Here is a 24,550-nt window from a genome sequence, read left to right on the forward strand (position 1 = left end):
CGTAAAGTAGCTATCAAAGTGATAAACGCTAAACAATACTCAGCGTTGAATGGTGGTGTGAGACTGATTTATATAGTGTGTGTTATTGGTAGCAGCTGTGTGTGATTGGTTTCAGGTGAGCTTGTGATTAGTGCAATGGAGCATGGGAAATGTAGTCCAGGGTGATGTGTAACAGTCTGTGTAGTGTGAGAGTCCATGTGGAGAGTGGGTGACCTCTGGTGGTGAGAGAACGGAAGTTTATAGACCGGATTCGTGACACCGTCAAGTGTAGGCGAAGGTTCTGTAACGTGCATGTAACTCCATGGGGACCATGTTTTCGTCAAATGTCAAGGTATGAAACTAGTGATTCAAAGTCACTGAATAGGGCATAATCAACAAGGACACATATACAGACAACAATACCTTCATATAACCAGCATTAACCAACATTTTTTCTGTATGAAAGGGGGACTTTTATGTTTTTTGTTTTTTTTGCATGATTTCTTCAAGCAGGAAAGAATGGCTTAAATGCTGTATTAAAGATAGTTCACCCTAAAATAATAATTTTGGTAATTACTCACCCTTTTGTCACATTGAACCTGTATGACTTTCTTTATTCTGTGGAGCATAAAAGGAGAAATTCTAAAGAATCTTCTCTTTATTTTTGTGCAATAGAATAAAGTCATACTTTGAAGGTGAGCAAATAACCCCAGAATTTTTATTTGGAGATGAACTACACCTTTACCAGCAGAAACATTAGCCCAAAAGGGGTTAACGAATACTTGTAGAGATGCTGAGTGCTTGTTATGTGTATAAACACACACATTCTAATGCATGCATACGCATTGTCACCTTGATTCACCGTGACTGCAGGGCCATTAGGGAACCAAAGCAGATATTAAGGAGGCCACATAATAAGTGCATGTTTTCTCATATCTTTATAAAGTACTCAAAGAGATTAAACAGCCATTGCAAAGTGAAGGGCAATGAGGTTGCCCCTAGTGTGAAGACTCACAGCATAGCAGGCAGTACAGAGAAACAGCTCCCTCTAGTGTAAAACTGCACATCAGCACTGAGAAATAAAAGGCCTTGGGTCAAATACAGACACATAATGCAGTCAATGAGCTTGAGTCATAAGACTTTAGATGTTGTTGTTTTTTTTTTTTAAACATTGCTCCATCTGAGCATTTCTTACTGTCCATCTAGTCAGAGACTGGGACTGGTAAATATTGATTTAGGATTTACTCTCAGGTCTGACTCTCAAATTGTCCAGCTCATACAACAGCAGACAGGAGTGAATTAAATAATGTCAGTCAGTCTCTGGAAAACTGTCAAGTCAGTGTCCTCTAACTTGCAAAAGCCTTTAGTAATACCTGTGACTGTAGATGAAGTTAGATATTTCAGGATGCTGCTTTTATCTAAACACATGCAGAAAAATGCTCATCTGTTTATTTTCTCTGTATTCATTTAACAGAACTTCTATATTTATTCTCCAAACACACAATATCCCTATTTCACACATTTTGCATGATCTAGGAGATGATAATAGCTCTAACATCAGTTGGATCAATAGAATAGTGGTAAACTCACACCAATAGTTGAGCCAGTGTTGCTGTGTCAGGCTGGTTTGGATCACTGTCAGCATTACATTTTTTTATTTATCACCCCAAACAAGCCAAACAGCAGTATTCTGCTGCAGTGTGCGAATACAGCCATAGAGTCTCAACTCCAATTCTCAGACAAAAGACTAATCAGATCAGACCCCTGTCATGCGTCATCTATCGGTCTAAAACGCAAAAGTAACATATCTTACACATCTCACAAATACAGTAAAGAGAATCATCCTCATTCACTTTGATCTTGGTTCCTCTCAACAAGAACACTTTTCACTGAGAGCACTAAAGAGCTTGACTGAAGAAACAAATTGGTTCTGCGTTACTTTCACTGACCTCGGTGGGACCATTTTCTCAGTGGTTGGTGTTTGAAATGACTCCACTTTAAAGGTCTGTAATTGAGTTCTACCTGTGGCAGCGTGACAGCGAGAGTACAGTAAAGCCACATGTGGTCAAGTACCCAGTGCTGAATGCTATAACCGTATTATTTCCCCCCATCAAAACAAGGAACAGCAACTTAAGTCTTTAAACTTAAGAAGAAATAAAGAAAGTGGATTCAGTAACTGACAGGATGGATAATATGACAAAGCTATGTTATGCTAATGCAGACAATGCTGCTTTCTTTGTCTGAATATAAAATCTCACTGCTATAAGGACCATTGTTCAGTCTTATCCAGACCACCTTTGTCAATGCGCATGCCTTTTTTCTCTGGCTTCCACTGTATTTCATGTGGTGGACCCAGAATGACCTCATGCTGTGCGGTCAGGGTTGTTAGCACTCAGGCTTCTGCAAGCTCCAGCACGTTCTCTCATTAGTGGAAGCGCAGGAGTTTCACAGTGGCTGTGGAGCGTGACACTGCTGCCCCCCTCCAGCCCGAGACCTCAGGTTGGGGCAGAGCTCATCAGAACCTCTGCAGAAAACAGTTTCAGGTCGATGCTCTGAGAGTAAAGCTTGCGGGTCACGGCGGAGGGGGCGTGCTGGGGGAAAGAGTGCGGCAGGATGGTGTAGGCAGGCAAAAATCATCCAATGAGTGTGATAAAGGTTGTTGAGAATATTCAGAGGCAGAGGTGCACTCCGACCCAGAAACCCCTATTAATGTCCAGCCGGAGCCAGTGAATCTCAATTAAAGAGAATAATGCTTTTGGTTAAAATACAGCCGCTGCTTTCACTGCAGAGCATACGCATAATGCATCACGGAGATATCAGCTCTGCCTTCCACTGTTCTGAAACCGCAATTGATTTATCCTCCTCTGGAGAGAGAGGAAACACAGATAAACCAAGAGGCAAGCTCATAACAGGGCTGATCTTTCACCTGATCACACACACTTGGACACCGGCCGAGTGCAGGCTAACACGGTTTTTCTTACCATTTCTCAAGAAAAAGTGATTGTGCTTGCTTGTTCGAAATACTCCCTGGATCAAAGATTTAAGGGAGAGAAAAATAAAATGAATCACACGGGATGATGTAAGATAAGCTTTTATAATCACTGTTCTGATACAAACATCACTTAAAATCAGCCAGAAAACGAATGGATAAAAGAGAACGTTGTGGCCTCAAATGTTATTCTGATTATCTCACAACATGGCAGATTCATCATAACCTGGCAGCTTTGTGAGATTAAACTACAATCTCTTACATTCTAAATGAGAGATGCACCTTTTCTTCATCTTGTAATTTATAACTCCTTTAAATAAGAGGTTCAAGGTTGGATGCACACACAGAGGAATCCAACAGAGGAATCATGGGTGAGGAAGATGGTCAAATGGAAACGAGGCTGATTAAACGAAGCAATTACTTTAATGTCTGAACTCAGTGGAGATCAAGAAGAGCATTGTGTGACTTTTGCCAACACACTGCATCTGAAATCACACACTTCCCTATTATGTAGTATGCAAAATCTTTTTGTGAAAAACAGTATTACATAAAACAGTAGTTAAAAAGCACCTGAATGACCTACTACTTCCACAGAAAGTCTGAAGTGTTTAATGGACACTTTACTATCACATGAGACACAACTGACGCAAGTAGGTCATGTGACAGTGACATTATGGTGATTATCTTGATTACATGCATACTACACACATTCATACTATATAGAACTTACTTTTCTTAACTGTTGGGATGTAATTGCTTCTTATTGCAAAAGAAGTACCTAGTCATGCAATATGTTATTTCAGACGCAACCTAAGTGATTTTAGTGAGAGATGTTACACCTCACAACAGAGAAGCAATACGTTTATCAGGAAAACGACAAGTTTAACATGTTTTGTCTTTTGTGCTTCCTGAAAGTCAGTGTACTGTAAAGGAGCCAGCAGCATCATTATCAGCTCTGAGGGTGTTTTCACAGTAGGGTCATCTTCATGTGAGCCAAACTCAAGTGTTTGATCCAAAAATGAACAAGCAGAAAAATAATTCAGTTGTCCTTGCATTCACACTGATCTTTTTGGACTAAAGTCTCAAAGCAGAACTTTGAGACAACTTGTTAATGTGACAACACACTAAATTATTGCAGAAATCCTGCATGTACGTCACCAGAGAGAAGTTGTTGAGTCTGTTGTTTGAACAGAAGATGTAGTTATGACATTTTGATTAAGCTTAAGATTAAGATGTCAAATTAAAAAAGAAACAAAAAACATGAATCTTTCACAGTGCTATTTTCTTCCATTTTAAGTGGCACTTAAATGTCAATTGACAAGTGTTTTAATCCATTACTGATATTTTTTTATTTTTGTTTTGTATTTGAATAGAATAGAATATATTAATTCTATTATTTTATTTTCCCCTTTTACCCTTTATGTATTATTCATTAAATTGTTTTGTCTAAAGTATACAATTTGCAAATATTGTAAATGCCCAACAATCATGCCAGTTTAAAATTGTTTAATAATGTCCTCTGTATCATTGCTTGTCATCATTACTTTTGAACAGACCCTGAAACAAGCCAAGTGTAAAAACACCATGAAAGCAAAAACGGCTCTTGCTTTAAAGGCCAAGGCAGGCAACAGAGGAAAAGTCAATGGGCCCTATCATACACTCAGCGCAATGCGGCGCCAGGTGCGATGCAAGTGTTTTTTGCTAGTTTCAGTCCGACGCAGTTGTCATTTCCACATCCTGCGCCACGTTGTTTAAACCGGAAATGCATTTGCGCCCATTTGTGCGCCCATGAGTGTGCTGGTCTGAAAACGAGGTGTGTTCAGGCGCATTGCTGGCGCATTGCTATTTTGAGGCAACTGAAATAGACTGCGCCATAGACCAACAAAAACCTGGTCTAAAGTCTGGCGCAATATTTTTTCTTAGTTATTTAAAGAGCGCGTTAGTAATATGCGCCTATAGGCGGGTGCACAACGCGCGTACACTTTGCTTATTATTACACACACAGGGACGCGTAGCAGCACACAAACATTTAAAAAAATGAAAAATTACATTCCGCCGTGTAAATAGCGAACCTGCCATGGCGCGAGCGCAACTGGCTTTTAAAGGGGATGGGAGATGAGACTCGAGAATAGGGACAACCCTTTTAGACCATGCGCTGGGAGCGCCAACCATTTTTCCCGTCGTTAAACTAGCAAAAGTGGATTCGGACACGCCCTGAGTGCACCTGCGCCGTGCACTTTAGACCATGCGTTTAGAATATACATTTAAAATAGGGCCCAATGTGTCACCAAGCACAGGGAACCAATAATGCGAATGCCAATAGGACTCTAAGCGGCCTCAGTGTGAAGCTATCTGACAGATTGGCAAACTCAATACTTTAGACAGACCGCACAAGTGATAATCAGTCACTTCTATGTTATCAGGGACAGGCTTATATCATGGCAAATCAATATGAGGATGTTCTAATGGTACCTTCAATGTAAACATTCTGGTTTAACATTTGAGAGTATTACTGGCCTCTTAAACAGCACCCTTTGCTGGCTTTTTAACCAAGCTGAATTTCAGTTAGACCAGACAGCATAACAAGGAGATTTTTTAAGACAAACATACTAAATACATTTTTTCTTACTATAATATCATTCCCTACTTTCGCATAGTTACATGAACACACAAACACACACATACACACTCAATCTTCCCTGCTTATCCATTCAGAGAACGAGCTACAATCCCAACACACTGGAGCCCTTGGAGAAGAATTAATTTAGGAGGGCATGAAATAAGAAATTTCATCGCTTGACTGGCCACAAGGCACAATCCAATCACAGCGCACATTAAAAGTAACGTGGAGTTATGCAGATGAGACGACCTTTCCCGTCAACCCTGCTGCTGGGCTGTGAGCTGCCTCTATGGCAGCAACAGATACAGATTTGCATGTAGAAGCAGTCGACACAGACATGCCTGAAACCCCACTCATTCTAAAGTGCCAGGCCAAAGCATAGAGCCATAGAAACAATGTATCTAGTGTTAATAATAACACAATAGTCGTAGCCTGAGCACTTGCCAAAGCTGTGCATATAATTACATCATCTGTGAGCTAAATGTCACTTCACTTCAGCACAAAATTGCAGGTAAAAAAAAAAAAGTTCCCTCTAAATAAAATGTGTTATGTAAGATTCATTAAAAATTGACTTTGGTGCGTATATGTTACGCGATGGGTAGGTTTAGGGTTGTGGGGTAGATGCGTATCATATGTATGCGAAAACTGTGTATCATATTCCAAAATTCATAGAGCATGCACTGGTTTTGGAATTCTGTCTATGTATCTCTCCCTCTCTCTCAGGTAACAGAGCTGCGGCGTTTCCCAACACCATTGCTCCCTTTGCAACACGAGTCTCTCCACAGCCAATCAACACATTCAGATTGACTTTGCAAACAGTTACACCTGGCCCAACCTAAAGCCTTGCCACATGACTCACAAGGAAAAATTAAAAGTGCAATTTCTTTTCCATGCCCTCCCCTTGCTCCCTTATTCTTAACAACCACTTCAAAGCAACTTTCACTGCTCTCTCTCTATCCTCTCTACTCATGAGCCATGAGAGACCTGAGAGGTGTTGCTCATCAGTAGTGTTGAAATGTATTATTGAAATGATTTGGAGCGGGGCACGCAGACGTTGACCTCACTTCGGCAGGGTGAACTTAGGGCTGAGTGCACGCAGCACACCTACACAGCTGCAATCAATATTTAAACCAGCAGATGTCTCTTTGGCTAAATTCACAACGTAATTGTTAACAGCTTTGACTTTTGGTATTCATGTTGGCTTTGAAAAACAAACATTTTCAAGAAAACATGGCATATGGTGTAACTAGCAAATAAAACGAACATATTTTTCATCTTAAATACATAATAAAACACTCATTATTTTTAATGTAAAAAGTACTTTTTTTTTCTTTTCTTTTTTTTGAGTCAAAACATGATATTTTAAAACCTGAACTAACATTGTCTCGTCATAAAAAGGGACAAAGATTTTTGAAAAACCTGAACCAATTGCTTCAGAAAATTATTGAATGTCTATTATTGAAATGATTGTTTCAAAGCACTTGAAACACAACAGGATGACATGGTATAATTACATCTCTTACAAACCAATTGCGCATTTTCATGAAAGTAATAATTAAATGCAATCTACAAATAATTAAAAACCTTTAAATATGAACATTCTTTAAAATGTGTGTTCTTTTATTATTTTGTAGTCCTTGTTTTGTGTGTTGTTAGGAAGGATTTAAATATTCAGATTTTTGTGATTAGAAAACTGACTTAAGATCAGTTAAAAACTATTAGACACTCGTTCATGGTTTCACAAAGTCAGCGCCATCTAGAGACGAACCCTTTGAATTTTTAAATGTTTCGAAACCGAGGTTTAAAAACAGCGTGAAGTAACAAAGCTTTGTTTGCTGAAATCACGTGACTCATAGATTCATAGATGTTTCGAAGCTTCATGAAGCAGTGTTTCGAAAGCGCCCAACACAGACCCAGCAAATGACTTTGAAATGGCAGACAAAGATTTTTAAAATATTAATCAGCAGTGAGTTCTCATTTATAACCAACTGTGCATGAAAGTCACCATATTTAGCATATTAAACCAAAACTGACAACCACATTCACTTGCTGTGTGAATGTTGCTTTGGATAGAGAAAAGAGTAAACAGATCCAGAGTTTGGAAAATATGATTATTTACACAATCATAATGATCAAAGAAAGGTGTTATTTAAGTTTACAGTAGTTTTTTTTTTTTTTTTTTAGGCAGCCTTATGAAAACGTGTATGGATCGCATAATGTTGTTTTACAAGATGCTTGATGGGATATTTTTCCCCCTGAAGACTAGGTTGTCCTTGGCAGTAATTTCATCCTGACTGTAATCCACTCTGCACAAATCAATACATCTGTGTGGATGCGTATCCAGGCCTCTCACCTCATCTTCTCACAATTTACAGACAGATGCACGAGTGTGTGTACAGACATGCACAGATTTACACGCTCACACCTGTCTCTGAGTCTCACACATCCGCACAGTGATGCTGGCTTGACTACAAACCACTAACTGAAGAAGACCTGCACAGCTCCTGTCAGTCAGAGTAATGGGAGCTGATTAGGCATAGAAAGATCCAGTTACAGTGGGAGGACGTGAGGAGGTGGAAGGGGAACTATGGACTTTAGTTAGGATAGACAGCATATTTAATTTAGAGGGAATGAAAAAAAAAGGCTGTGAGGGACAGACATACAACTGTGCCAGTTGTTCTGATGAAACATTGCAAATATGCCATTCCAGAAATTTCCTATAGACAAAAATGTGTTACCAAGGAAGAAGGTTCTTTATAAGTATATCCTTCACTCTGGGCTAAAAAAGCAGTTTTAAATAGCTGCACAACGGTATAATGTATGCAAACATTTTGACCCGGTTGATTATAGTTAACTAAAACGAAAGCCATAAAAACATATTTTTGTTTCTTGAAATAGTATAAGCATTAAATTCCCCTATTTTGGGGGAATAGTTCACCCAAAAATGAACAATGTCATAATTTACTCAGTTGTTCCAAACATGCATGAATGTATTTCTTCAGCTGAACACAAAAGAAGATATAAACATATTAACAGTTGTTGGTCCACATTGACTTCCAGCTCTTTGTTTTTTGTTCAACATATTTTCTTTTGTGTTTTGCATGAAGAAAGAAATTCATAAAGTTTTGGAGCGAATGAGTAAAGGATGACAATTTTCATTTTTTTATGGGAGGAGATTATCAAAATGAATCACACAACACGATTTACTAATGTTTACGCTCGTCAAATTACTGGTATTTGCGCCATTATTTAATGGTCAAAAAAAGCATGTCTTTGGAATTGCGCTCTCACGCTAATTTGCCCTGTTTAGTAAATCTGGCCCTATGAATGTAAATACACAGAAATAAAACTATAGACAATTTTTTTTAAATAGATAAATAACAATTACAAAAACACAACAAAATTACTTAAACTTTAAAATAAAAATTAAAACAAAATTTTCAATATATAAAAATACAAAGTTATTAAAAATATTTAATTTTCAATGCAAATGTGTGGTGCAAGCAGCTCTCTTAAAAACACGACAAACATGTGTAAATCACATAAGGGTCAGTCCCTGTCAACTCAACCAGAGGTCCCCGGTTCAAATTTTTGATTTTGCTAATATTTTTTCTAAAGAAAGATAAACATGTATAGTGATGAAAGCCAAAATATTAAATGGCATGGATTAATATTTATTGAGTAATCCACTATTTTGTAGAGGGGGGTCAAAATGGCAATTTTCAGAGATTCAGAGCCAAATTACAGGGGGTTAAAAATGACTTCAGAAAGATGGCAGCATCATGATATTATTTTTACACAGAGATTGGTAGGTCTGTTAGTAAAATCTGTTGACTTGAGCAATCTTTGTTGCATTATGTGCCAATGATGACCATTCAAAAATGGGGAAAGAGCACTTTTCAAGTTTTTTCTCCAAAGTTTGCAGGCCTGTAACTCAAAAAGTATGAAAGATATCTTAAATGCCCTTTTAGAAATTGGGTCTTAACAAACTTTCCTTTTGGCATCTTCATTTGTAAGGCCCTATATGGTTCAGTTCCAGAGATAATGGAATTTCAATATGGCTCCAGGAGTAAATTGTTAAAATGAACACATTTTCAGTGGTCAAAAACCAAATGTGGGTCATTTTGCAAAAATATGATACTTCTTTTCTTTGAAAGAGGAATGTCTGAAGAACAAATAATGTTGAAACTAGAAATGTATCTCGTTCCCTTCTGTCAAAACAACTGCATTGAACATACCTGTCTGAGTGCCAAAAATAATGATTTTTCCAAAGTTTGTGTGCCTATAACTCAAAAAGTATTAAAGATATTGCAATATGATTTTAGATTCTAGTTCTTAATAAACTTTTCTTTTGGAATCTGCATTTTCAAGGCCCTACATAGTTCAGTCCCAGAGATATGGGGATCTCAATGAGGCTCCATATTCAGATGTTCAATATTACATATTTCAGTGGTTGAAAACCAAATGTTGGTCACTTTGTATACAGCCAATACTTATTGTATTTAAAGTGTAATGTGTGAAGAATAAGTATTGAAACGTTATAGTTGTTCTTTGGTGTGAATGGGCCTTTAAGATGATACAACATACTACACAGTGCCTCATTTGCATCAAATTCAATATAGTGTTTACACTTAAGACCATCCTCAACAAATCTACACGAAGAGCAACTGCCTATAATAATCGACAAGATTGTAAACAATTGGCCTGTCAACAGTTTGATTACTATTATTTTCATACAATTTATGGTTATTTTCAAGAATATATACTTAGAAGAAACAACAGAACTTTTAATAAATGAACAAATCAGCCAAACTGAACCTCACCACTGTAAATGAATCACTTCAGAAGGTGCTCCAGAACTTATGGCACTCTCCTTAACGTCCTCGCTCTTTTTGGCCCCTGCTCTATTAGTACAAACTCATGAAGCAGCCCAGCCATGCATGGAATGAATTCTGTAATACAAATTGTCGCTGTTACTTACAGCACCTCCAAACAGAAACAAACACGACAGCGAATAATTGCAAGGCCTTTGAGTGCAATGTACCTGCAAAAGCCACTCCACCTTGAACTCGACCATGAAATATAGGGAGAGAGAACAAGAGAAAAATAGAGTGAGCAAGGTGAGAAAGAGGAGGAGGACAGGCCAACATATTGTATTTAAGAGCCCATTTCCCTGAGTGATTCCATTAAAACTCTCCACTGGGCCAATTATAGCATGAAGTGAAAAACGTCCTCCCTCATTAGGTACTGATGGGGGGTGCCGAGTCCGGTCAGCAGTGGAAAAGAGTGTGTGTAAGAAATGAGCAAAAGGGAAATTTGTGTGATAGATGCACTTTGAAGCCAGCAATGACACTGACAGACAAAGGCAGAATGCACTTTTTGTATCCCCTGGTCATTAGTCCATCGGAAAAACATCTCTACACTGACCTCACAGCAAATGACTGAATGTCTAATATGTGCTGGAAATGACATATTTGCAGGGCAGCTGCCGATTGATTTATCATCTGACATTTAGTCACTGCTACTTTGCCTTTGGTATCATCAGTTTCCCACTACCAGTGTTTAATACGCCATAGTTAACATCTGACCTTGATAAATGAAACTGCGTAAACTCCTCAAATAGAGCAGCTCAGTCATGCCATGACGTCAATTTGTAGATAGACTTGGGAAGCTAATTCGCTATGGGTTCCCACAGGAATTTTGAATGGGGTTTTTGAATTTTGCTCTTTTGATTTATGAATAAAATGAGTCTGAGGTGAACATTAATTCTGCAGATTTACACATCTTTTTCTACAACATAAATTATGGACAGTCGTACCTCAAAAAATATTTTTGAAGGCATGCCGTGTCTGCTCTAAAATGCAACAAGTTGCTAAATAAGGACTACAGCAGTTGTGCAATTTGTCAAGCATGTAAACTCAAATCCTTGTGGTTGTGCTTATGTGGCAACTTGCTAGGAAATTCGTACAACATATTAGCAAAAAGACTTATACTCATCCTGGTTTTAGGAACTGTTCTTTTTGTCTGTTTCAGTTTTGTGACATATCGTCCATTACCTGTGATTCAAAGTGTCCACTGAATGCTGAATGGTCTGCCAGAATGTTAGAGGATCCAGGTACTTTTCACCTTCTGTTTTTCAAATACTATTAACTAAAACTAAAACCATAAACAAATGACTTAAAATAAAATAAACAATAACTGAAATAAAAGAAAATATGAAAAAAAAAAATTAAACTTACTTTACTTCAGCTAGTTGCCACATTTCTCATTTTCTAACTCATTTTAAAGTATTAAAAATTAATAAAACTGAATAAACTAAAACTAAAAATTATAGACATATATATTTTAAAAACATTAGATAACACTAAAATTAAAACTATAATAATATATTAATGATAATTGGTACTGCTATGTACATAGTACTCTTTTAGCCTAGTGTTTTTTTTTTTTTACACATTATATAGCAAAGAAGCATATACGGATGCAGCGAAAGTTTTCTCTTGCTACAGTATCACAGATGAGCCAAAAAATTATACTGTATACCATACTACATTATAATGTGACTGAAACACATCACTCGTAAAAGAATAAAGGTTCTTTATTGCCATTGACAGTTCCATGAAGTACCTTTAACATCCATTGGAACCTTTCCATTGCACAGAAGATTCTTTCTAGTGGAAAAACTTCTTCAGATTATTAAAATCTTCACACTAAGAAGAAAAAAAAGGTTCACTGAAAGGTTCTTGGGGAACCCAAGATGGTTCTTCTATTAAAACACCCTTTCAGAACCTTTATTTGTAAGACTGTGAATATCTCATTATCATAATACATACACTTTTGCAGAAAATAATATTTCAAAATCATATTTTTTGTTTTAAAGTACTTTTTTTAGAGCACAGTTCACTTTGAATTTTATTTTATGGTGTGAAAGACATCTCAGGTGACGAAAAGTAATATCTGTTCTTGATGAAAAACTATTTCAGTTAGAGGCGATGTGATATCTGAAAGTCCACTGCGCCCTTCAGCAACATACTTTACCTCTGGGCTCTTCAGAGGATGCTCTGCCAGATGGGGTTTATAGTTGATGCCACAGAAGAGCCCCTTTTCCACTTTTTAATATCTAGTTTCTTAAAAAAACAAAAACATGTGCTTTAAACAGCCAAGATTAGCATTAGTTGGATATAGTGGCATGGCGACTCACAAGTGGTCACTAATGTAATTAGCCAGCTAAGTTAGCTAATATGTGGCTTAAGTTAATAAAGGTTAACTTAATAAGTCAATATAGGCCTATTATATTAACAGAAAAACTAAAAAGGAGAAATGACACATACTGTGGTTTGGTCTGTGGAGGAGAGAAAATTCCACTGAAATCTCGTGGGTGTTGAACTAGCTAATTTTTTACGCACCTCATCCCAAACCTTCCTTTGCAAATTCCAAAACGTAATTTTAGAGCTAGTAACAGAGGCTTGAGCCATTGATATGCAGGCTAACGCAGTTATTAGAGAGAGAGATTAAGTGCGTGTGAATACTTGCGTCTGTGCGTCTCTCAGCAGTGTTCAGCAGCAGTGTCTTACTAATAGCGAATCTTTAAGTTGAACTGCTTCAAGAACCTCGCTACTGAGAAATGTCATGTAGCTTTTCTGCTGCGAAACTCTTTTATTGATAAATTCGCGGTGCAGCCTCAGCACTGATGACAAGTTTCTGTCCGCGTCTCCGCGTGTGTGCGCGAGTACGTTTCTATGTGTGCGCGTGTGTGAGAGAAAACGGGAGAAAGAAAGCTGATTTCCGTACATAAAAAAGGTTGAAGACGTGGAAATAGGTTGTCAATTTTACCCTATTGTTTGTTATATTTATTTGCTCAATGTCTTCTGGGGTTTTGGTTCTTTTACTGTTATAGATATCCCATAGTATAACAAAAATATGATATATCTCTTCATTGTGTTTGGGCCCCCCTGGACGAGCAAGCATAGGCACGTGCCTAGAATGCCTATAAATGCGTAAATCCGGCCCTGGGAATGAGTCCGTTGTGATTTTATAACTAGGCGTAAGTGTTAAAATGGTGAGACTTTGTCAACAGGTCAAAGGTGAAAGAAATCCTGAACTTTGATTGTGTAATAAGTTTCAGGTCGTGTTTTTCGGTATGGGGACTGTTTTGTGTTTTTAGTATTCCTACAACTGTATTTGACCATAGATCATTTCTACACTAAACCGATTTAACATTAATTGTCACATTACACAAATCTCCATGTGTTTCGTGCGTATGTTTATAGTGACTGTTAGCAATGTTAAATTAAAATTGTTATTTTTGAGATTGAAAAAGTTATTCGCACCACAGTCCAGCGACTTAAAATGTAAGTCTGCATGGAAAAAGATTGATGGTTTAATTCATTGTGAAATTTAAACATTGAGCACTGAACATTGAAAATGTTTATTGAATTTTTTTTTTTTTCCGAATATGTAGAGCAAAGTTGAAACCAAAATGAAGAAAAAACACTGAAAAGAAAAACTGGTGACAGAAAGCACTACTGACATGTTAATCACTGTGTTTCTCACTCATTCACCCCTGTTTGAGAGCACCTGGAAACTGATTCTGAATGTTCCTGGGACAGTGAATCACATCTCTTGTGGGGTAAGCCCAAGAGCCAATGGGAAGATGTTCCAGTTACCTGGGTTAGGAATGTCCATATGTTTTCAGCATCCTCCGGGGATTGCTGACATTTCTCAGGAGAATAACTCATCCCTGCAATCCGGGTCAGATGCAGGTATTCACCAGTAACAGCAGATGCTACGAGCACACACATCTTCAGTTAAGACTTGTATCTCCCTGGGGAGAGTAACACCTACAGCCCTCAACATTTACTAATATCAGCAGGCTAATAGTTACTAATAAAGAGCAACATAAGACTGTAGGCTAAAATGATGTGAGATGAGATTATCATATGTCGGTTATGATAATTATACTGGTGTAAGCATTTCCAGATGTTCTTTAATTTGTAAGCATTCTACTTTCACACTACTTTTTGTAAAAATGCTTTATGCCTCATGGAGACATTTGAATAGTAATGATTCAGTTCAAAATACACAGTGCAGAGTTCAAATTAATGCTTTTATTCAACAAGGATGTATTAAATTGGTCAAAAACTTTTATTGTAAAATAATATAGTAAAAAACAATTTATTGCTACAAAAACAAAAATCTAGGTAAAATAAATGCTGTTCTTTTGAACTTTCCATTGATCAAATAAAAAACATCTGTTTTAATATTTCAGAAAATACTGTATCCACTGTATTTGTGATCGAATAAATGCAGCTTTGGTGAACATTTAAAAGACTAAATGTTTAACAGTTACTTACCGAATGTATAATTTTCCCTTATTCATGATGCATGTCATGAAGCAATAAAAGAGCTTGCTTTATTACTTTCATCCACCAGAGGGCAGTCATGCCTTATGTTTTGTGACCTGTAACTTCCAGGTAGATAGATAGACAGACAGACAGATAGACAGACAGACAGACAGACAGACAGACAGACAGACAGACAGACAGACAGACAGACAGACAGACAGACAGACAGACAGACAGACAGACAGACAGACAGACAGACAGACAGACAGACAGACAGACAGACAGACAGACAGACAGACAGACAGACAGACAGACAGACAGACAGACAGACAGACAGACAGACAGACAGACAGACAGACAGACAGACAGACAGACAGACAGACAGACAGACAGACAGACAGACAGACAGACAGATAGATAGATAGATAGATAGATATTGACAATGAACAGAACATCCTGGCAGATATGAATAGATTTTTCTCGTCTTATATAACAATACCTTTGCATGAACTTTCCCATCATTCTTTTCGATCTTCCAATTTCCATCTTTGTTATGAGTGAAAACTGTTGACATAGTAACACATTGATGGTTCTGAAAGGAAGTCCTTGATGCCATCCTTTCACAGCAATGCTAGTATGTGACTAGAACTTGGCCATGGTTATTTATGTCAAAAGTAATCATTACAAGGGACCTTGCTGTCTATTAATTTGACATAATTTGGAGGTCAGATCTATTTCAGTTCATTACATTCATCATGCATTCTAGTCCGGCAGATTTAGTTCTAAACAAATGTCTGTGGAGTTTTAAACAAGTATTGCATTTACTCTAGTGAAAATGGCTAATCAACCCAACCTCGACCCTGTGGTGTGAATGCTGTGTAGAGCAGCATTTACAACTATTATTACATTTGCTAATTGAATCCGTGAGTCCATTGTGGATAGTTTCTTCTCTTGCAGCTTCTGCTTTGCCTGCATGCTGTGATCACGTGTTGTGAAGAAGCACACGCCAATATTCCCTCTAGCCATACACACACAGAGCGAAAAAAAGATTAAATCAGCTGGTATGCTGGTCATAACTAGTTTAAACTGCTTTAGCTAGTTTTTCAGCCTGACCAAACCGGTGTTCAGATGGTTTATCAGCTGATCTCCCAGCTTAACATGAAATTCAGAGCTAAATTAAAATAGTGCTGGTGAATGAATTAATGAATTAAACAGCTGAATTCAGAATACTTGGATTGGAATAAGTGTCATGTGAATTACTTTTTTTTCTTTTTTTTTTTCTGGAGCATAACACCCCCATTCACCTTCATTATGTAAAAGAGTGACCAGCACATTTTGTAACATTTCTCCTTTTGTGTTTCACAGAAGTCACGTCAGTTTGTAACAACATGATTGTGAGTATATGAAGACAGAATTTTCAATGGAAGTCAATGGTAACCAAAATTACATTTGAGGAATGTTGGTAACCAAAATTCCTCAAAATATCTTCTTATTTGTTTAGCAGAAAGAAAGAAGAAAAAAAACAAACACGAGGGTGAAAAATGATGACAGAATTTTCATTCCTTTAAAAATATCTACACACATACACTGCCATTCAAAAAATGTCTCTTATGCAATAAGGCTGCATTTATTTGATCAAAAATACAGTAAAACAGTAAAAAGAAAATAGTGACTTATTATTGATTTATTGATTAATAATAATTAAAAAGTTTTTTATGTAAAAAAAAAAAGGTAACACTTTACAATAAGGTTCATTAGTTAACTACTTTAGTTAACATTAACTAAGAATGAACAATACTTCTACAGCATTTATTAATCTTAGCTAAGGTTACACTCTAAAAAATGCTGGGTTGTTTCAACCCAACTTTGGGTCAAATATGGACTAACCCAACCGTTGGGTTACATTTTTACATTCAATTTTTAACCCAAAAGTTGGGTTAGTCCATATTTGACCCAAAGTTGGGTTGAAACAACCCAGCATTTTTTAGAGTGTAATTTCAACATTTACTAATGCATTATTAAAATCTAATTTTGTGCTTGTTCACATTAGTTCATGCACTGTGAACTAACACGAACTAACAATGAACAACTGTAGTTTCATTAACTAACATTAACAAAGATGAATAAATACTGTAATAAATGTATTGTTCATGTTAGTTAATACATTAACTAACATTTACTAATGGAACCTTATTGTAAAGTGTTACCAAAAAAATCAAAATGTAATTTATTAATTTTGTTATTTTTTCCCTCTGAAATCATTCTAATATGCTGACTTGCTGCTCAAGAAACATTTCTTATTAACAATGCTAATAATAGGTGCTTACTACATTTATATGGCTTAATTTTTTTCTGGTTTCTTTGATGAAAAGAAAGTTCAAGAGAATAGCATTTGTTGGAAGTGAAAAAGAAAAAAAAAACTTGTATGCGTTTTATATTTTGTTTAGTGTGTGTGTGTGTGTGTGTGTGTGTGTGTGTGTGTGTAAACTTTTAATATGTGACTCAATTTTCATTTGTGTTTCTTGACATCTCCAGGCATCCTCTGTTAAGTGTGTAGGCAGCAGTGAACACTAACTAGGACACCTGTGAATTAGATCTTGGCTTACATCTGTTTGAATCCAGCTGCAGAGTCACCTGACCAGCCGTGTCATCCACCCACACGTCCTAGCAAAGTATGTGCTTTGCTCACCATAATCTCTTAATCCAGCCACCACTAAACCCTAGAGAGAGAGAGAGAGAGAGAGAGAGACCTTTAAAAGCAATTTTATTTTACCATTAAAAACATTTTCACATACAAAAACATTTTATAATTCACTACCAGTTAAAAAATAGGTTTTCATCCTCTACAAAAACCAAACCCTTATTTAAACACCATTTATTCTCAAACATCAATTCATCACTATTTACTCGATAATATTCATATTCCAATCGAATCCTAGATTCAACTATGGCCTTGAGCAAATTGACCATATTAACTTCCTGACCTTCCATTTCAACTCTATAAGCTTTCCAAATGGCTAACTTTGCCTGTCCAAGTAGAAAGTTGGAAAAAGTACAAATCTCCTTCTTATTGCGAGAGTATTCAAACCCATAAATGAACATTGTTTTTGAGAAATTTAAACCTAACCTGCTGACAATTCCATTTAAAATGTTGAAAAGAGGAAATAATTTACAACATTCACAAAAAAACATGAAAAACAGTGTCAGGTTCTTTGCACATAGTACAATGCGAAGAAACTGAAAATGTACAGTTAAACAAAAACACTTTTGTTGCCAACGAACAATGCAAAATTCGCCACTGTAAGTCACCAGACCTTTTTGGAAGAGGATTTTTATACAATGAACACCAAGAAGGCGATTTATTTTCAGATACAGAAAAATAAGTTCTCCATTTTGTATCTCTCCTCTCTCTTAACTGTCCCACAAAGAATGACTTTACACAAACGTTATATACATTTTGTTTGCTTGCCATAGAAAAAGGAAGACTTTGTAAGCCTTTAAAAGACAGCAACATATTCGCATTATCACCATTATTATTTTCATCCTGATCTATCTTTGGAGTTACATACACTTCTGGAAAAAGAACCTTTGTAAAATTACCAGACATAAAATTTGTTATAAACTCTTGTAAAGGTCTAGGAACAGATGTTTTCAAACTCTTCAGAATATTACCCACTATTCCCTCTGATCTACTTCCAATCTTCTTAGTAAACCCCTGTACTGAAAACCACTCTCTCTTTGACAAATCCAACAAATTTATAACTTTGGTTACTCCTGCTGAAACAAAATTAGAGATATCTGTGTTAGACGTAGTACAGTTTTGACAAAACCAGGGGTTATGAAAAAGTGGTTAATCAAAGCCAAAATGTTCTCTCCGCTCCAACTTAAAATACCTCCGAGCTTCAAAAACAGATCCATAAAACTTTATAACAGTCTTATCTTTTACAACATTTTCTGAAATTAAAAACATCTGTTTATCAAGCCCCATCTTGCTTTTTGTTTGTAAGATGACAAGACCAAAACTAATCGATGGTACAGAGTCTGAAGAATAAAGCAGCTTTGGGGCAGTTTGTAACCTCATGGCTTTCACCTTAGAGGTTAGATGGATTAACCCTTGACCGCCCTCACTGACAGGAAGACAAAGTACTCCAGGGGGAAGCCAATAATGGCCACCCCAGAAGAAATCCACAAAAGCTTTTTGATGTTTTGACAAGAGGTCTTTTGGAGGATCCAATACTGTTAAACGATGCCACAGCATCGAGGCAGCAAGATTGTTCACTACTAACACTCTGCCTCTGTAAAAAAGCCGGGCTTGAATCCATTTCCATCTCGGCAGCTTTCCAGTCACTTTCTCTATAAGTCCTTCCCTATTCTTTTTCATATGCTGCTCAGTCCCAAAAATAGTCCAAAGATTTTAACGCCCTCTTTATTCCAAAGCCACTGATGTGGAAGCTGAGGTGGGTTCTGATCTGACCAATGACCCAATAACAGGGTATCAGTTTTTTCCCAATTAACCTGTGCAGAAGATGCACTCTGAAATATATTGAGACATGAAACCAGATGTTTAACATCATCTTCAGATATAATAATAACTGTGATGTCATCAGCATAAGCTGTTAGTTTCACTGTTGGTGTATTCGAGAGGCAAGATGATGGAAAAGTCAATCCTCGAAACTTCTCTCTCAACATCCTTAACAATTGTTCAATAGAAATCGTGTACAAGAGGCCAGATAAGCTGCAACCTTGTCTCACTCCTCTATGCACCGGAAAAGGTCTTGTCAGAGTTCCATTAACCTTCAGCATGCTGTAAACATCCTTATACAGAGGCCTTACCCATGAAGTAAACTGTTCTCCAAAGCCAAAGCCTTCAAGCGTTTTAAATAAATATGCATAGTCAACTTTGTCGAAGGCCTTTTCTTGGTCCAAACACACAAGGCCCAGATCTAGTTTATGCAATTCTGTTAAATACAACATATCTCGCACAAGAAAAAGATGATCAAATATAGAACACTTTGGAATGCAGTAAGACTGGTCTCCATGGATAATTGATGCTAAAGACTTTTTCAGGCGATTTGTCAAAGCCTTAGATAAAAGTTTGTAATCAGTTCCTAAAAGAGAGACTGGTCGCCAGTTTTTTAATAATCCAAGATCTCCTTTCTTAGGTAAAAGGGTTACCACAGCTCTTCTACAACTGAGAGGTAAGGTTTTTGACTCAAAGCTTTCAAGAAACACAGCGTGCAGGTCTTGTCCTATAATGGACCAAAAAACTTTATAAAATTCAGAAGTCAATCCATCCAGCCCTGGTGTTTTTCTTGAAGATTGCTGCTGTAAGGCCTTACTTAACTCCTGAAAAGACAGTGTTTTTTCTAAATCAGCTTTATCTTCTTTTCCAAGCTGTGGAAGTCCATCTAGAAGTTGATCAGTTGCGTCAAGATTACAAGGTTGTGCACTATATAAATCTTCATAAAACCATAAAACTTGTGAAATTATTTTTCTTTTCAGTTATTTATTTTCCATTTAACAGTTTGAGATAATTTATATTCTTCCTTTCTCTAATATTCTTCTCCAATGAAAAGAAGAAAGTTGTTGAAAAATCCATACTGTTTAACTGAAGAAATTTTCCACGTATAGATGTGTTATGACTCCTTTCTTCATACGAATTCTTTAGAAGCAAATTATACTTTTCAAGCAACCTTGCAGTCTCTGTATCTTCACCCACACCAATGGTGCTACTCAGCTTAAGAATTTGCTGCTCCAAAAAATTGACTTTTTCTCTCATTTCAACCGTGTGATTCCTTGTATATTGTTGGCAAAAAATCTGGATCTGTACTTTTCCGATGTCCCACAACTGGCCTAGAGTTTTGTACTGTGACTTTCTCTCTCTCCACTCTCCCCAGAACTGAGTGAAAAATTGTACAAAGGATTTATCTTGCAACAATCTATTGTTAAAACGCCAATAATTATGATAGGAAATGCTCTATGTTATAGACATAGTTACAGCAACATAGTGATGATCAGAAAGTGATGTTGGCGAAATATAACTATTAAAAAATATTCCTCTATTACCCATTTGAACATAAATCCTATCAAGTCGTGCACCAGAAACTGTGTTAGCTTCTGGTGCATTTATCAGCATTTATTTTTAACCACGTACTGTATATTGTCTGTCACTAGGAAAATCTTCTCTCCATACATCAACAAAATGATGATACTGGACTACGGTTTTGAGAGTTTCAGCCGATTTTAAGTGAGGCTTGACATGATTCCTATCCATAGTGTAATCAAGAGTACAATTAAAATCACCAGCTAAAATTATTATTCTATTATTTGAAATTTCTGAAATAACATGTTTTATTTTTTTTTTAAAGAGACTCTTTCTACACCATCATTTGGAGCATAAACATTAATAAGAGAAAAAAATAATTAATATAACTTAAAATCTAATATTTGCATTCTACCAGGTATCATTTCTGTAACCTTATTGTCTTGAATTTGTAAGTCCAAAGAAATAAGAACTGCCACTCCGGCACTAATATTTGATCTATGGCTAAGCCATTCACTCAGCCATTGTGCCTGATTGTCCATATCTGTGTGTGTTTCCTGCAGAAAAACGATACTTGCTTTTTTCAAACCTACAAAATCAAACAAAGTAGTCCTTTTTTCAGCACTACAGCATCCATTAACATTCAGAGATCCAAAATTCAAGGATGTCATAGTGCTTATAAATAAAAAGTGACTGATATCAAACAACAAGCTATATATTCTTTCTTCCTCATTCTGTAGTAATCAGATTTTTTTCCCATCATGATTGGTCATGCCTTTCACCTTTGTTATTATTTTTTTAAGGCGATACTGCTTCTGCCTACTGAGTTCATCAAAAGTTGCTTTTCTCATTGCAGTCTTGCAAGACACCAAAAACCGCTTCAAATCCGGGAAAAATGCCTCAGTTTGTGGTTTACGAGCTCCTTTTGGTTTAATCAATAAAATCACTTATTTGCTTTACTGTATACAACTTAGGAATAAATGATTCCGTTCTTTCAGCATCCTCTCCATCATCCCTAAACTCTCTAGATCATCGTCTGAATCATTTTCAGAATGAGCATATTCTGAACTCATAGCGGACATCTGAGTGTAACTTTCTTCAGCTGCCTCACTTTCAGCATCTACTTCATTGTTCTCTATTCCTATTTGTTCTTTTTCTAATCATTTGTCATCTTCATTTACTTTCGGCGAGGACTTTTCCCCAACACCAGCTTGATTTTCGATCGTTTCAGCACTATCACAGTTCTCTGCGTCTCTATTAACATTACTTTGCTTTGTAGGCACTGTTTCAACAACAGGTACATGTTCATTTCATGTTCATGTTCATTCATGCCAACATCTTGTTCGATTATTTTCGAACGAGACGGCTTATCCGTTTGTTTGATTGTTTGGGCACGTTTGCCTAACATGTCCCTGTTCTCCGCACAAAAAAACATCGCATTTGATCCGAGCTAATAAAGATTGTATAATCTTTGCCTTCATTTGTTAGTTTCACAGCCAAGCTAAGCGGATCCTGTTGCTCATTCAATATCATGTATGCATATTGCCGAAAAGACATGACGTGCTTGATATGTGGGTTTTTCAAACCTAGATCATCTTAATAGGTGCTGTTAATTTACCATATCTTTCAAGCACCCTCTGAATAACTTCATTCTTAATGAACGGAGGAACATTCGATAACACTATTTTCTTTGATGGACTCGATAAAGGCAGTACTGGTAAGAATGTGTCATTAATTGTAATTCCACGTTCAATCAAATTATCAACCATCTGAACATCAGCAAGAAAAACAACAACAGCTTTATTCATTCTAGAAGTTGACTTAATATTTAGCCCACCAACCTGTTCACTGACTGCAATCAACACATCTTCCACAGATATGGAGTCATCTGGCATGCATTTAAATCCGTGTCTGAGAGTCAAGCGTGAAAAATCTTCGCTTGACCCCATCTGTTCAAGTTCGCCGACCTCCGTCAGTGCATAAACTAAATTAAATATTTTAAACTAAATCTTAGAAAAATATAAATATATATTTAATAAAGCGAAACAAACTCAAAAGCGTGCTCCAAAGCTCCAAACTCCTCCCACTACCCACAATCCCGAGAGAGAGAGAGAGAGAGAGAGAGAGACTGGATAATTGCATGAGACACAAGTACAAGTGCGGTAAAGATGGAGGATTAAACGGCTCACCTTTATCTTTGTGAATGATTTACTAAAATGGTTTATGGTTTACTAAAGTCAAACACAATGAAGAGAAGCCAAAGAAAACAGATCCACTGCTCTCATTTCTTAAACCCGAGGCAATGTGTAATAATTCAACTGATTTCACAAATATATGAACCATTTCTAATATGCATGCCACTGGCTGGGAGAGATATTGATTTATTGCATTTGACAACAGAAAAACACACAATGAATTATGGATGGATTGTTTTCTACATGGTGTGTAACGCAGATTTACTCAGTACTTGAGAGGAATTGTTGTGTAACCTCATGGTATTGACCTCAGTCTGTTTTATTCGTCTGCTGTGCGTTAAAGCAATGTTTACACAATGCACACTAACTTGTGAAAGTTTCAAAAGTTCTCTAAGCTGTGGACATGGGCAATGATGCGCTCGTGAGAAAACAGCTTTGTGTATGGCAGGGCTGGAGATGAGGGATAAAGAGAGAGAGAGAGAGAGACGGAAAGAGATCAAAGCGCATGAGAGCTAGTCTAGCGATGTATTATGGCCTTCATTCCCCGCTCGAAAATGTTGGGTTGCCATGGAAATGCCTGTTGAACGAGGCTGCTATGAATCTTTCAGTAACTCCTTGCTTTCGTCTAGCAAAGGAAAACATTTTGGCATTACTTATTCTGAAAATACACTTGACTCTGCGCCGCTTCCAAATTTAATAATAATATTATTGTCTCACTCAACCACAAGTGTCATAAACAGAATAGAAATTATAGATACGAGAAACACTAGATTGAGATGCGAAGTGAGAAAAAATAGACATGAGAGGCACTTAGCATCAGGTTATGCTAAATGTGAGTGGATTGAGCAAGGACTCTTGAGGCTACGAATTTATTACGCCAACATCTCATGAAGAATCAAGTATGACAGAAACACTAGGTTAAAGCGCAGTTTTGATTCAAAGATCTAAAAATAACAACCAAAATGTCATCCTGTTCAGTATTCAAAGCCTATGTATGAGATATTGAGGCATCTATGGCTCCTTCAATTTAAATTTGGGATTGTGTGCCCATTTTGTGCCCATCAAGCATAGTTCACCCCAAAAATGAAAATGATGCCATCATTTACTCATCCTTATGTCATTCCAAACCTGTGTGACTTTCTTTTTGGAACACAGAATAAGATATTTTGAAGATCTTGAAGCGTTTATTGTTCATTCAATGGAAGTCAAATAGCTCCAGTGTTGTTTTGGATCCCACTGATTTTCATTGGACAAAGCCAGTTTTGTTCTGCAAATTAATGTCATGGTACAGCATGAGGATGAGTAAATGATAACAGAATTTTCAACTCTTTAAGGTTAAAATTGTAAATTTGCATGCATAAAAAGTAGTATTTATGTCTT

General features: G+C 36.8%; 1 long non-coding RNA gene across 1 annotated transcript; it reads right to left on the reverse strand.

The window, feature by feature from the left end:
• Positions 1 to 15,551: 15,551 nt before the first annotated feature.
• Positions 15,552 to 23,054, reverse strand: LOC107691243 (uncharacterized). The gene is made up of 3 exons (XR_001634524.1): positions 22,817 to 23,054; positions 17,539 to 17,652; positions 15,552 to 15,950 (listed from the first exon to the last, which is right to left on the reverse strand). It is a non-coding gene; the product is annotated as an uncharacterized LOC107691243 (long non-coding RNA).
• Positions 23,055 to 24,550: the final 1,496 nt, after the last annotated feature.

Source organism: Sinocyclocheilus anshuiensis, unplaced genomic scaffold (assembly GCF_001515605.1).
Source record: "Sinocyclocheilus anshuiensis isolate Anshui unplaced genomic scaffold, SAMN03320099.WGS_v1.1 scaffold202, whole genome shotgun sequence".
Classification (NCBI taxonomy): domain Eukaryota; kingdom Metazoa; phylum Chordata; class Actinopteri; order Cypriniformes; family Cyprinidae; genus Sinocyclocheilus; species Sinocyclocheilus anshuiensis.